The sequence below is a fragment of the Poecilia reticulata genome, chromosome 16 (genome assembly GCF_904066995.2).
Source record: "Poecilia reticulata chromosome 16, P_reticulata-male-v2, whole genome shotgun sequence".
Taxonomy (NCBI): Eukaryota; Metazoa; Chordata; class Actinopteri; order Cyprinodontiformes; family Poeciliidae; genus Poecilia; species Poecilia reticulata.
The window spans coordinates 24,176,883-24,190,470 of NC_088845.1; the positions used below are offsets into that span (position 1 = coordinate 24,176,883).

General features: G+C 37.0%; 1 long non-coding RNA gene across 2 annotated transcripts; it reads right to left on the reverse strand.

Moving 5' to 3' along the window:
• Window positions 1-9,501: 9,501 nt before the first annotated feature.
• On the reverse strand, window positions 9,502-13,569 carry LOC145547589 (uncharacterized). Of its 2 annotated transcripts, XR_014083877.1 has the most exons (4): window positions 13,454-13,569; window positions 11,856-11,915; window positions 11,320-11,414; window positions 9,502-9,644 (listed from the first exon to the last, which is right to left on the reverse strand). It is a non-coding gene; the product is annotated as an uncharacterized LOC145547589 (long non-coding RNA). The 2 variants fall into 2 exon arrangements; XR_014083878.1 differs by lacking the exon at window positions 11,856-11,915 and having other exon boundaries at window positions 13,454-13,568.
• Between the last annotated feature and the right edge of the window lie 19 nt (window positions 13,570-13,588).

The window sequence follows — 13,588 nt, forward strand, 5'->3', positions numbered from 1 at the left end:
GTATCTGAATATGCTTTAATCTAGCCATTCCATAACTGTGCTATGGACACAGTTACCATAGCACAGGTAAACTCTGCTTACTAAGTGATTTCTAAGACAAAATGGTTGAAAAGGGTTTCATTTAGGAGTTACCGAATGGAGGGGACAAAAGACACTTTTCATGGTTTTATTTGTAGAAATGTGAAAAACATTCATCTTTTTCCTTCTACCTCTACTTTTTGCACTCATTTGTGTTAGTATATCACATAATAAACCAACAGTAACTTTATAAGATACAAAAAGGTTAATGTTGTATGAATACTTTTGCAAGGTATTGTCAGAATCCCTTGTGTACATGTCTAACTCAGAAACTAAACTTAATCCAAAGACCAGCAGCAGAGGAATAATTCTTTCACTGTGAGATTAAGAAGAACACATCGTTCTTCACGTGCCAGTAGGCATCGGATGTCCTGGTGGGTAACTCTGTCCATAGAAGCACAAGAATTGGGGAAATTCCATCATAACCCAGCTAAATGAAAACTGATTAGTTTATCATATGTGCTGATGTGTAAGCTTCACTGGATTTCCCCTCTGTACTGTTACAACAGCCTCTTTTGTGATCAAAGGTTATATGTGATGAAGTCTTTCATTAGCACACTGCCAAGGTCATAGCTCTGTCATCCTTACACACATCCTCTTATTCTGCTGGATTCATATGTCATGTACTTTACTGGAAAAAGAAAAAAAAAAAAACATTTCACCAGGTCACACAAACCTGCTCAGGTAACATTACGCTCTTCTTGGATTGGATTTGTTCTTATCCTCTTAGCTCCCTCGTAGCATTATTTATCATGCTTAACAAAAGTAAATCTAATATGACAAACTACATTACTTTCATTCGTTCTACTGTTTGGGTTACAGAGCATACGTACAATTTATCTGAAACAGTTTCTAAAATTACCCCTTAAGTGTGCAACACACAGTTGGAATGTAGATTGTCTTGCTCACAAATATTGTGATAAATGGCATCGTGATGCCATTTATTTTATTAATGGCATCACAATGCAGCAAAGACATTTGATATGATGATGCAACAAGAAGTGGGTCGTAACAGGTTATATTTGCTCAGCTACATTTAAATACGTAGCTTTTTGAAAATTAATTACTTCTAGAAGTAGTTTTACTACATTGTACCTTTTACTTCTGAGTAATATTGTTATGGAATACTTAGACACAAATGTCTCTGCAGTGAGACCTTTGTAAACAAGCTCATAGTTCTAATCTTATTTTCTCTCTTCTGAGCATACTGTGCTATTTGGGGGTCAAATGAAGTATGTTGAACTGTTCCAAAATGTGAAGTGCAGTGGACAACTGCCTATTCGCAGATCAGTATCACCTATTCCTATTCTCAGATGTTTCAGTGGAACATGACTCCAAATTATTCATGTCTTTTTTTTTTTTTTTACATAGAGCTCATCTAAAATATTTGAAAGCAAATGCAGTTTGGTAGCCTGAAATACTATTATGTACTGCTACTTACATGCTATTGGTTGCTGTTTGCAAAGCAATCAGTAAAGCAGCACCATTTATTTTTCTTGGCACTGCTTGGCTGTATGCCTAAGAGTGAAAATAAGGAAGTTGATAGACAAAAGTTTCTGCGGTAGTGCCAAGATGTTTTCCACTGTGTCAGGTCTGACCCTAGCCATTTTGACACTCTATTTACTTGCGCAACCACTTAACACTTTCATTTTTGTAATTTTCTCTTCATTTAGAAACAAAATGATAACCAAAACCGAAAATATTCTTACCTGATCAGCCTGAGGATATGGCAGGTCTGTTGGTGTAGCCTTCATTTCTGATGTATGAATAAGCTCCTGTGAGGTGGCAACAGGTGTTTATGGTGTTGCAGAAGGTCCAGAGGTGGGATTTAAAAATATCAATAACACATCTGCAGATAAAAAGGGACAAAAAGCATAGTAATTGTATGTAAATGTCAATTTAAACTCAATTTTCTGAGATGCAATTTAAGTCGGAAATTATCATAGTGAAATGCAGAATTTAACGACCCAATAAAATTCAACAGAATTTAGGATAATGATCCTAAGTTGACAATTATGTCTAATTGTTTAGGAAAACGTGGCGTTTGAGTTAACACCCGCAAGAAAGCAATCATGAAAATCTGGCTAGGCCATAGATTTATCTTGCATGTTCGGCTTATCTGGCCATTGGCTCCTTTCCCTTGACTCGGCTTGTCTCCAGCAGATTTTTGACCAAGCCAATCTGCAAACAATGTCAGAAGTTGAGAACGATGTGTTTGGCTAGCTGCTACACTAACCTCTGCTAAATAAGTAAGTAAGATAACACGTAATTTCATCATCTTAGTTTTACTATACCTGTTTTTGTCACGTGTTCTCTCTTTTCTTTTTGATTCCTTGGGCACCTGATAACTTGGGATGTTTGGACATGTTAACAAAACTCACTGTCACCGCAGTAGTTCTGCAGTAGGAGCATACCAACTACTAAGCAAGGAGGTGGGCGCTAAGTGAAGTATCATTATTTATATTTGTAGTATTTAATATTTTAGTGTGCAGCTAAATGAGTACAGAATCTTCCATATTAGGAAACTGTACTATTACTTCTAAACTTTAAAGAACAGTGAAAATAACTTTTTTTCTCTTGCCTTTTTATAGCACCCTCTGGAGAAAATAGGTCTTGTGCGATATTCTGTTGCCTGTGAAAATCTGTTTGTCGGGAGCCCGCACTGCAGCCAGACCCGTTCAGTTTCACGGCGCTTCTGAGTGATTTCTCCGTAAGACTCATGTCAAGATTGTAACTTTCAGTTTAATCGGTAGTTGCTGTTTAAAAAATAAGCAATTGTAAAATAAATAAATTAAGGAGGTCTTCATGCACTATTTTGTGTTTTTTTTAATCGCCAAGAGAATCGGTCTTTTTCCTATTTTTGTCATTTAAGCCTGATAAAAGAAAGTCAGTAACCAAATACAGTAACCAAATTTCCAACACATTGTGTGTATTTATAATTTTTTATTGCTAATATTAATTCATTAAAATTTATTTACTTGCAAGTCTTTAACTGTGTTTATTCCTCTCTTGATGAACAACAAATCGTGTAAGTTTGAAAACATTTGCTCATTATTTGCCAAAGTTAAAGGGGGGAACCATATATTTTAGCTGCCTGCAATAATCGGTTCTCCCTAACCTCTGAAATAATTCACTGTATTCAACTACTGTAAGTATTTGTTTCAAATATTTTATATGGTGAAACATTGAGAATTGAAAATGTGTTTCTTTGTCTCAATTATGTGATTTAGTTTTACTTATTTCTGCTCAACCTGCACATAATTCTATATTTATTTTTGACAACATAATTTTCACAAATTAAATCAGATTAAACAGCACTACCAAAATACTCAGATGTGACCAGTTTTACAATAAATATTTGTGGATACACATATTCTTGTGTCTGTGTTCACAGGATCTCATTTGGGCGAGTCCTAAAGTCTTTGTATAAACAGACCCTTCAATAAATTATAGATATTTCAGTGAGACTTTTCACTTCCAGGAGGCCTTCAAAGGTAGGCTCCAACGAGGCATCCTAATTAGACGTCTGATAACTTATTTCAGTATGGAGAGCCAGTTGTACTATTCACCTTTATGGTTAAGACACTAAATTGAGAGATTCACTTGTTGGCCTAACTCCTGTGACCCTGAAAAACTATAGCAATCCCCTCATTACTGCAGATGACCAAGGAATTCCTGATACTGAAAATCCTATATGTCCATCTAACTATCACCCATGAATAGGACACACGAAATACACAAACTCCGTTAGGCAAAGAAACATTTTTAAACGGGATAAAATGTTAACATGTTCAATGCTTCTACTTTCTGAATTTAATTATTGTTCACCAGTTGCTGTGGACCAAACGTAATAGTTAATATTTAATAATATATCTAAGATTGGAGTCATTTCAAATTACACATCTCTTGCCTCAAAGATAAATAACTGGATTGCCACACACACCCACACAGAGAGAAATCAGTGGAGCCAAGACAAACATCTCACTCCTGCTGACATCACCACACAAGACTGAGGACGTCTCTGCACTGTTATCACGCTGTCAAACTGTCAAGAAGAGACAGAGGAAGACAGACAGGCAAGAGAGGAGAGATCAAGGGTGCTTCACGGACTGGGAGAGAAAAGCTATGACTTCTTCCTGAGATAAAAATGGAAACAGCATGTGATCTTCAGAAGGCAGTTAAGTTATCCTGGTTGTTTGATGTTTTTGACAATGAACAAGGCTGTGCTGATCACCAAATGGCTTCACAAAGCTCCTAAAAGATGCACCAATTACCCTGTACAATTATTTGAGGACATGTATTCAACATAGTACCAAAAAGGGCCAATCTCTAAAATTTTAAATCTGTTTCTATTTTTATCTAAAGTAATTCCTCTCACCTTGTTTTTCATCAGAGTCACCTGTCAAATAGGTCAGTTTATTGCAGTCCTCACACTCTTAAGATTAAGACCAAGACTGATATTGGTCTTAATCAGTGGACAGATGCTTTTTTCAGTTCCTTAGTGTTTTTTGTCTACGCTTAATAAAGTTTTCTTTCATATTTATGAAATGTCTGTTTGAATAACAATGCATCCTTGTAGTATTGTGCTAAAGGTGCAGATCCTCCCACACAATTTATTGTCAAGAAAAGCCCAGCTACACTCACAACAGTACTCCAAGGGTTTTAGTTTTCCAGAGGTTTGGGCTTTCATATGATCATTATCAGGATTTCAGAACGTGTTAGGATTTTGACGCATTAACAATGATCGCTTTAATTTTTAAGCTTTACACAAGTACAGATAGTACACATATAGATAATAAAATTTTCTTAAAAACAATTTTAAGGTAATTTAAGATTAGAATATTGCACTAGATAAAAAAATGTATATGTATGTGGGCTTATTCAAAACTGTGTTTAATACCTGCCTAACGGTTATTTTTTTAAAGGTAGTTTTAATCTGGCAAATGAGCCTCATTCTAGTCTTTTTATTGAATATAAAAGTACAGCCAAACAATATCTTGCTGGAACGTTAAAGACTTTAAAAACATCCAATGTCAGCCCCCTTACTCTGGATTTATGAAATCTAAATTACATCCATGCTATTGGCATAGCAAAGCTGTAATTATTAACAGGAACAAAGGCTTGAAAGCTGTAATTGATTATGTGTTTCACTGACGAGGTTACTGAAATAAATAAAATTTTAATATTATTTTAATTTATTGAATATGTCTGTATACAAGGTGATGCCAGACATACAATCCTCATCTAACTCTACTATAAACTTGTACAGTAAACTGAAGAGAAGACAGCCTGGGAGCGAAAACAGGACTCTGCACAATCATGAGACATTGTGCAAAGCAGAACGGAAAGCCCTGTATCCTCCAATTTTTACCAATGCTACTAATAAATGTGGCAGCATTTCAGGAGCTTCCCCTCACCTCACAATTAGAAACACTTAAAATAAAGCAGTGAAGACAAGGCGAGTCTTGGAAAGCTCTTCAAAGCATTTACTGTTATGCTGGAAGTATCTTTGAGTGCCTTAGATGAACCTAAAGTGAGAATAAAAATGTTTTCAGCATTTGCTTTGAAGGTCTCAAAGGGAACCATCCATTCAAATAACATTGAGATTCCACTGCACCATCTGTAATGATTTCTTAGGGTCCTTTTTTTGTACTGAGATCCTAAAGCTCACAATGAGTTTGGTGGGACATCATCATAATGAAAAAACAAAGAACACAGTGGAGGAAAACATGGGTAAGTCACAGTCAATATTGCTATTGCAAAATTCAACAATAATGTTGCAGTTGCATGTTTTCCCAACAAGACTCCTGTTTCTAGGGTTTCTAAAGTAAACACATTTGCAAGTGTCCAGCTTAATCATCATTGGATCCTTGTAGCCCAACAATGGTTGGAACTCCTCAAGAATGTATAAAGCAAACTAATATTAGTCATAACTAAATTAAATGAAACTTGTCCAGGGCTTACCCTGCCTCTTGCAGGGCACATCCCCCATGACCCACTACTGATAAGCAGATATAAATAAAATGGTTGGATTGCTTTATGAAACAGGGATCTAAATTATACCTTTCTTTTAAGGCCAATGAAAGACAAAACTTATATTTTTGAGGTAGTTTCACCTGTAAAGTGGTCTGCGGTCAGTTATTCACACTATTTCAGAGGTGAGGTTAAAGCTTCAAGCAGTGTCTCTGCAACCTGCAAGGGCAATCTTAATGAATAGTGAGATACATGATAAATGTGACCATATGGTGGAGCCGGCTGGTCAAGACAGGGGTGCTAGAAAGCTCAGTTAAACAGACACACACACACAAAAAAAGGCGCACACATTGTAACTTTGCTGTTTCACTCTTCCGATAGTTACAAGCAGTCATCAAACTTTGAATATCTAAAAACAGCAGCAGGTAGAGGTTAATGGCCCCCGGGTCATTTAGACGGAGCGTAATGGACAACTGTGAAATCGCAGCTGCACTTCCTGTCAGAAAGTTCCACTGGCATTGAAACGAGGGCTCGAATTGATTCGACGTTGGCCAGACTGTCACTTAGCAGCAGTGGCTTTTTAATTCCAAAACACTGCATTTGCCTTGCTCATGAATGTAAAAAGTCTTCCTAATTTATATTTGTCTCCCTGTTATCTCACAGCAGATGAAGCCATATGTTGTCTGTCGTCTTCCTGCCTCCTCATCCTCTGCTGCGTGCAAAGCTTCTATCTATTATTGCTATTCAACACACACACTCCATATGTTGTGGCGACAGAAACATGCAGAGTATCACTAACTAGCCTGGAGACACACCCACGCAAACTTTATGCGTATTTACACGCTGATAGCTGTGACTAAAACACACAGCAAACGAGGCATTGTTCTCCTTCCAGAGCAGATGCTATCATTCTCTAATTGGCTAAGGGAAAAAAACAAAGGAAGAGCCTTGGATGCCCAACCACACAGCTACGTTTTCTCAGTCTACAGGGATGCCCGCTGTTGTGGTGAGGCACATAAAGTGGACCTTGGATAAAGCTGACCTTTCTGCTGTATAAAGAGGGCCAGATCTTGATTACATGGCACAGTTTCAGGGCCTGTAATGAATCAGTAAGCAGAAAGCGGACTTCAGTTCACCGCAGTTTTGAAATACAATATAAAAAAAAAGAGAACAGAACGACCTGTAAAGGTTTCCTGGATTCAATGTAAAAAGATTGTTTTCAGGCTAGTGTAATACCTTGTTTAGTTGAGCCATCTATATGACCCTTGTGAAATATATTCCTTGAAAATCAGCCTCAAACAAAAGTTAATGACACCGCTCATCCCTTTGCACCTTCACACTGTAGTTGATGGGCAATAAGCCCTCACAGTCTGCGATTCCCAGCTGTCAAACATCCCCTGTGCCTGGAAACCGAGAGTGAGAAATCCAAGTGTAGGTGTAATTTGTGCTGGCGCAGTTTAGTTCAGCAGTGTGAAACAACTCTAAGACAGCAGTGTGATATATGATCCTACCACAGGCATCATTGATCTTAACTTTAACTGCAGTGGCGCGTTGGTACTTGATGGGGTGTTATATTGCAGAGAAAGGGACTGTAGAGGGTATATGCGCTGACCTCGCCATCCATACATATCTAGGTGGTGATTAATAACAGGCGACACACAACAGACATAATTGAGTTTACACCGTATGTTTAGTGTGTCTGATAATTTTATAATATTCTAAAGTTTTATAGGCCATATGTCTCAGAGTCCAACTTTGAATTATTCTCTGACGAATTAATCTGATAAGCCTTACGGTATCTAATTGACATCCTTTGGTTTCTTTGAACACCTGTTTTGCCTCATTGGATTCATTCAAACGAGACAAAACAGCACCCTCTCCTGGTAGAAAATGCTCATGACAGCTTCCTTCTGACATTAGGAGGCTGTCCGGAGACTCAGCACTCCGTGAGTCTAAACTCATTGGCAGCAGACATTTGCAGATAGATAACACCTCTTAGTGCTGAAAGTAGGCGACTGTTGCTTCCAAATCCGCACCCCCTCCCACCTCCCCAACAAAAGTTTTCTAAGTTGATAACGGCCAACTCACTCAACAGTGCTCGAGTTTTTCAGGTCCGCCAACATGTAATTACAGGGGCGCAAACATAAATAATTCATGCCACACTTTAGCACAAAAACATGACAATCAACAGTCGAACGGCACCTTCAGTCATCTTTAATTCAGCATCCGCTGATTGCTTTACAACCACTCTTTCTGCCACTCAGGCTTGATTGCATGATGCTTATTATGCATCTACTAAGAACGTGTCTGACGCTGAACGTTGCGTGTCCACACAATTAATAATTAAATCCTTTCCCCTTATTCTCATAAAGAAGAGGGCAATTTATCTCCGTGGCTCTGAATGGTTGCTAATTTCGATTCAGGCCTTGTTTGCGTTCCAGTGACTATGGCTTGCGGCTTAATGTAAAAACTAATTAGATTTTTTTTCAAGTGACCATTATTTCTGTAATATATTGTCATAGAGCACACTCTTGAAAACATATCCCAAGTGCTCCTAACAAGCACTTAATTTAGGCTCTGAACAAGTACATGCATTCAAGCAGATTTATTTGCATACATTATGTCAGTCTGTTTAGTATGTTAATGCTTAGTAAGTTATGGTTGTAATTGTTCATCAAACGTTCTAATTGGGACTTTGTTAATTGGTTACACTGATGCTTTGACACTTGATTGGCCCTCTGGCAGTTCTCGTCTGATGTTCTCAGAACAAAACTGTGGTTACAGGATTTATGATCGAAGCCAAGCAGAGATGCAGAACTGATTCATTTTTAATAAAATTCACTGTGTATCTTTAGAGCAACAGATTCCTTGCTTTATTTACCTTCACGAAAACAATCACATTTATGTATGAAGACATTATGTGTGCAATTCGACTTGTACAGCAGGACTGTGAAACTGTGGTTCTATCAATGTACCACTAGCTGTCCTGCACAATGTGCTATTTAATACAAGAAAATAACTGTTCATTACCAACACCATCTTAGGAGGTGAGTCAGTGAACACAAGAGTCAACTACATATAAAATCTCAGTGAAACTCTGAGTTGGAAGTTTTAAAGGAAGAACGTAGAGTCATTTTTGAAAACCTAAACAATGAAATACTAACTAAAACGAATAGCTCCACCAGAGTGATGTAGGATTAGGAATATAATAACAATAGAGCAAAATATAAATTCAAGTTCTGAAACATAAGCTCTGTTAAAAACAAGACAAACTCAGCTCTACAGTAAACTTGTAGAATCTAAAGAATTGCCACAAATATCAAAACATGCTTTCACCAACCACGTGGTTCAACTTCGCTTTGGTTCCTTAGCGTATTCACACACAGGAATAAAGATGGCATTGGGTAACCTCATGTCTAGCATCAAATCACTTTTGGCATCATTTGAGCCTTATGATCTTGTGAATCTAATGTTTATTCCACTCCAGCCTGTGAACTCAGCCTCTTCAGGTCCTCTTCGCTTGCTGCATCCACAAACTTTAAGCCGTCTATGACCAAGGTGTCTCCATCCTCCTGTATGTCTGCCTGACCCTCCTGCAGAATGCACCAGAAAAACAACATAGGCACAATAGACCATGTACAGCGGGTATATTATGCCTCAGCAAATAAAATAATGAGGTCATTTCTACAGCCATGATGCTGACCTGCAATGCATCAGCAGTAATCATTTGCATACAGGTCTGTGCAAAGTCAAGTCATTGATAAGTACAGCCATGACCAAAGTTTTGAGAATGACATATTTAGTCTAACAATACATGTTTTTATGTTTCTTTGATTGTCCTGGAATATCAATGCTTTGATCCTGAGTAAAAACAAAACCTCAGAAAGCACAAAGTATTGTTTGTCACCATTTTTGCTGCTGGATTACTAGGAGAAGATAGTCTTTGATTATTTTTGATCCCATTGTTTATAGCTCTGTAGCAGTATTTTTTAGGCAAACTTGTGTGAGATTCAACTCACATAAGTTGTGTGTGGGCTTCATGACTCCTCGTAGCCTTCAACTATTCTTCTTTAGACATTCCTATTCTAGACTGTCCCAGACAGTTTGTAGGAGGCTTCATTAGATTAAATAGCTTCACCCCATGAATCTTCATAGTATTTCAGTCTGTGTCCAATGTTGTTCTTGAAGAGAAAAGTGTTATTGCGCTGCCCTGTCTGACACCAGGCGAGGGTCCAAAACTTTCCACCTCACAGTGTGTGCATGAAGAGTCATTTTAAGCAACGCATTTTGAAGTAATCATTCTGCTCTCCTAATTCATTCACAATAAATGGCCTGCTCCTTGTTAAAAAGGAGCAGGCCGTGGGGCATATTATGTAAAATCAAAATTTTTGCACATTACATTATGTCATTCCTTCATCAAAACACACCTGGAGTGTTGCTTTGAATCTTTCATGCAAGTTTGAGAAATGTTGGAATCTCCTATAGTAGCCATTCAGGGGTGCCTAAACACTTGCTAAGCAATTTTATCCAAATCTCCTCCTTGGAGCTGTAGTCTCCAGCCGAGATTCTGCCATAAAGAAGATCCATCCCCAACACAGCTCCACCAGACTAGCGGCAACAGCATTTAGCAAATGGAAATTACTTTTCAGTGCTGCTGCTCCTCTGAACGTTGTAAACGCCTTAAAGGAGAAATGTTATTGTGATCACTTCCTGAAGGGGGAGTATCAAAAGAAACAGGAGCTTCTTACAGAGACAAATATCCAATATCAAGATGCTAAACTTGAAAGTAAAATTTATTTATTTATTTATTTTATAAATTTTACCTAATTTCTCTTCATTCTATCTCTTTGTATTTGTATAGCAAACTAGAAGTAACATCTGTGAAGGACATAGGGATAACTTAATCTCAGAACTTTGCAATAGTTAACTGCTGGAGCACTAAATACTTGAATCATACTGGAATCAATGATAAAACAGAAATAGCCTTTAATTAACCACTGCACTTAATATTACAGTGCCTATGAAAAGTACTCACAAGAAAGCGCAATGCAATTATATAAGATATATAGATCTGCCTTGGTGAAATAGAAAGTAAAACCAGAAACAAAACTAGATAAAAAAGAAATGAATGGAAACACACAGAAACAATTTCAAGTTTCCTCAAGGCTATGGTAGTAAGATAAAATGTCTGATTGAGATTTAATAATTATCTGTATCATAGCTAAGTTATTCAGCGTGGTTTGACCATGTATTTGCGTTCCCGCATACCACTTCATGCGATCTGGGTCTGGGCGGGGTGGTTTTTGTAAACCAATCGAGCATCTCCTCTACGTCTTTCAGAAGCGACTCAGCCTCTGACAACACTGCAACGACAATGACTGAAACCTTAAAGTTTTATCTCTACAATTCATCTTCTTCAACAATCCTACTTAAATCTTTTGGCACTTTGAAACGTCATGTGACCACTCAGTAGCAAAGCACACAAGATCACTCAGAAGCTTCCACATTCTTTTAAAGCCGTCAATAACTTCGCAAGGGTTTGGGAGTAAAACACTTCAAACTTTGATGAAATGCCTCTTGTGTTATGTGATTTAATAATAAAAACTTCTAGCACTCTTACACTTTTTAAATAAATGTCTGTAGGTACATATGTATATCAGCATCATTCTTTTCTTAGTACAAAGTACGTTGGGAACTGGCATTTGAAAACAAGTTTGAAAGATCAGAACCGCCTCACAGAGGAGGAATGTCAGTCATGAGGAAATGAGTTGGACACATCTGATATGTGCCAGAGTTCAACTTACATCGCCGTGTCTTTAAGGCGCACATCTCCAGTTCCTCTTCACATATCGTGCCATTGTTCCCTGCAGGTATTTTTAGTGCAAAATATATAATATTATTTATGTTACACCACACATCTCACTGTTATTTTAGCAACATGTCTAATTGCCAGAAAGCTGATGACGGCATGTAGCCGAAACGCGTCCTATTTTTGTCCATCTTAAGACTTTGGGATATTTCAGGAGCGCTGGATATTCCTGCTTTTCATGTGTCAATAACGGTGGACACATACAGATTAATAATAATTTTTCAAAGGCGTAGTACACTAAAGGAAAAAGTTATTTTTAATTATTTTAAAAGAATTTGAATCACTGTATTTTAGTACTTCTAATAGGAATATCAAGGAATAAATCTTTGGGAGAACAAAGTCAAAAGAAGCGAGTGATAGCCAGTTGTAGCATTTGCTTGTTAAGTTTGCACTATTGACTTTCTTTTTTGCAAAAACTTCTATGCATCCATTTATTATCTTCCGCTTATCTGAGTTGGACAACCGGTCCAGCAGGAAATAAAAATGAGTGTTCAATAAAATCTGTGAAGTATTTGTGATCATTTTATATTGCTTTATATTTTTGTATTTACTGTTAAAATGTTCATTAACAAAAAGGTAACATTTAAATTGCGATTTCTGCAGTACAGCAATAATTTCGTGCAGCTTTAATGCTTGGAAATGGAATTTGTTTAAAAATTGCAAATATTTAGTTGGTCAATAATTTGCCTGAAATCTTTGTCCTGTATCTTATAATAATCATAATGTCGATCAGGCTGGGCTTGGCAAAACCACAAAATCATTCAACCATATATAAATTTCTATTTAAAGAGTATTGGTTATCGGTACCAATATTGGCAATACAGTATTTGTTAGGTATTGGATTTGGTATTGATACCAAAATTTGATATGACACCTACCACTAAGAGATGCAGCAGCACATCAGGAATTTATTTCCTTGCCTTTACCTCATGAAAGTAAAAAGAGGTGGAGCTAACACAGCTTGGTCTGCAATTTGGTAAAGGTACAGAATAAACATCTTTTGAAAAATTCCCAGTTCACATTATTTCATGATGTGCTGCATCATAAAAATATGAAATATCTAAATAAATATTGAAATAGTTGTATACTATTTTACCACAAAATATAATTTAATTTTTATGTTTCCCTTTAATTATCAGTGTATAGAATGAACCGTAACATATTTAACTAATTGTGCTTTTTTTTTTACAATTTCATTTAGACTAACTGAAATTTATTAAATAAATGTATTTGGTGGATTGTGCTGGCCCTCCATACCATTACTGATAGTGAAGGAACCACATACAAAATGTGGTTTTTATTAGGTCATTTTTTTTCAAATGCTAAAACATTGCCATTTCTGAAGAATAAACAACTCATTTTAGAAATGTATGCCAGCAGAACTTCTCGACAATGCTGTACTTTTTGCGTTCATGGGTAACGCTAGCAGCTAGCTGCTTTATTAATACGCCTTCATGCTGTTTTTAAACCTGAAACATGTCGTTAAAATTTTACTTTTGCGTATATGTGTGTGTTAATTTAGACTAAACTTACCCTCAATCATACTAAACTACTGACAACAGACGTTAACCTCAACGTGGAAGTTGTTGCCAAAAACGTGTGGTCTCGGACGCCTAAATAAAAATTACGCTTTTATTTTGAAAGAACCTGATCAGTCAAGTGACTCCC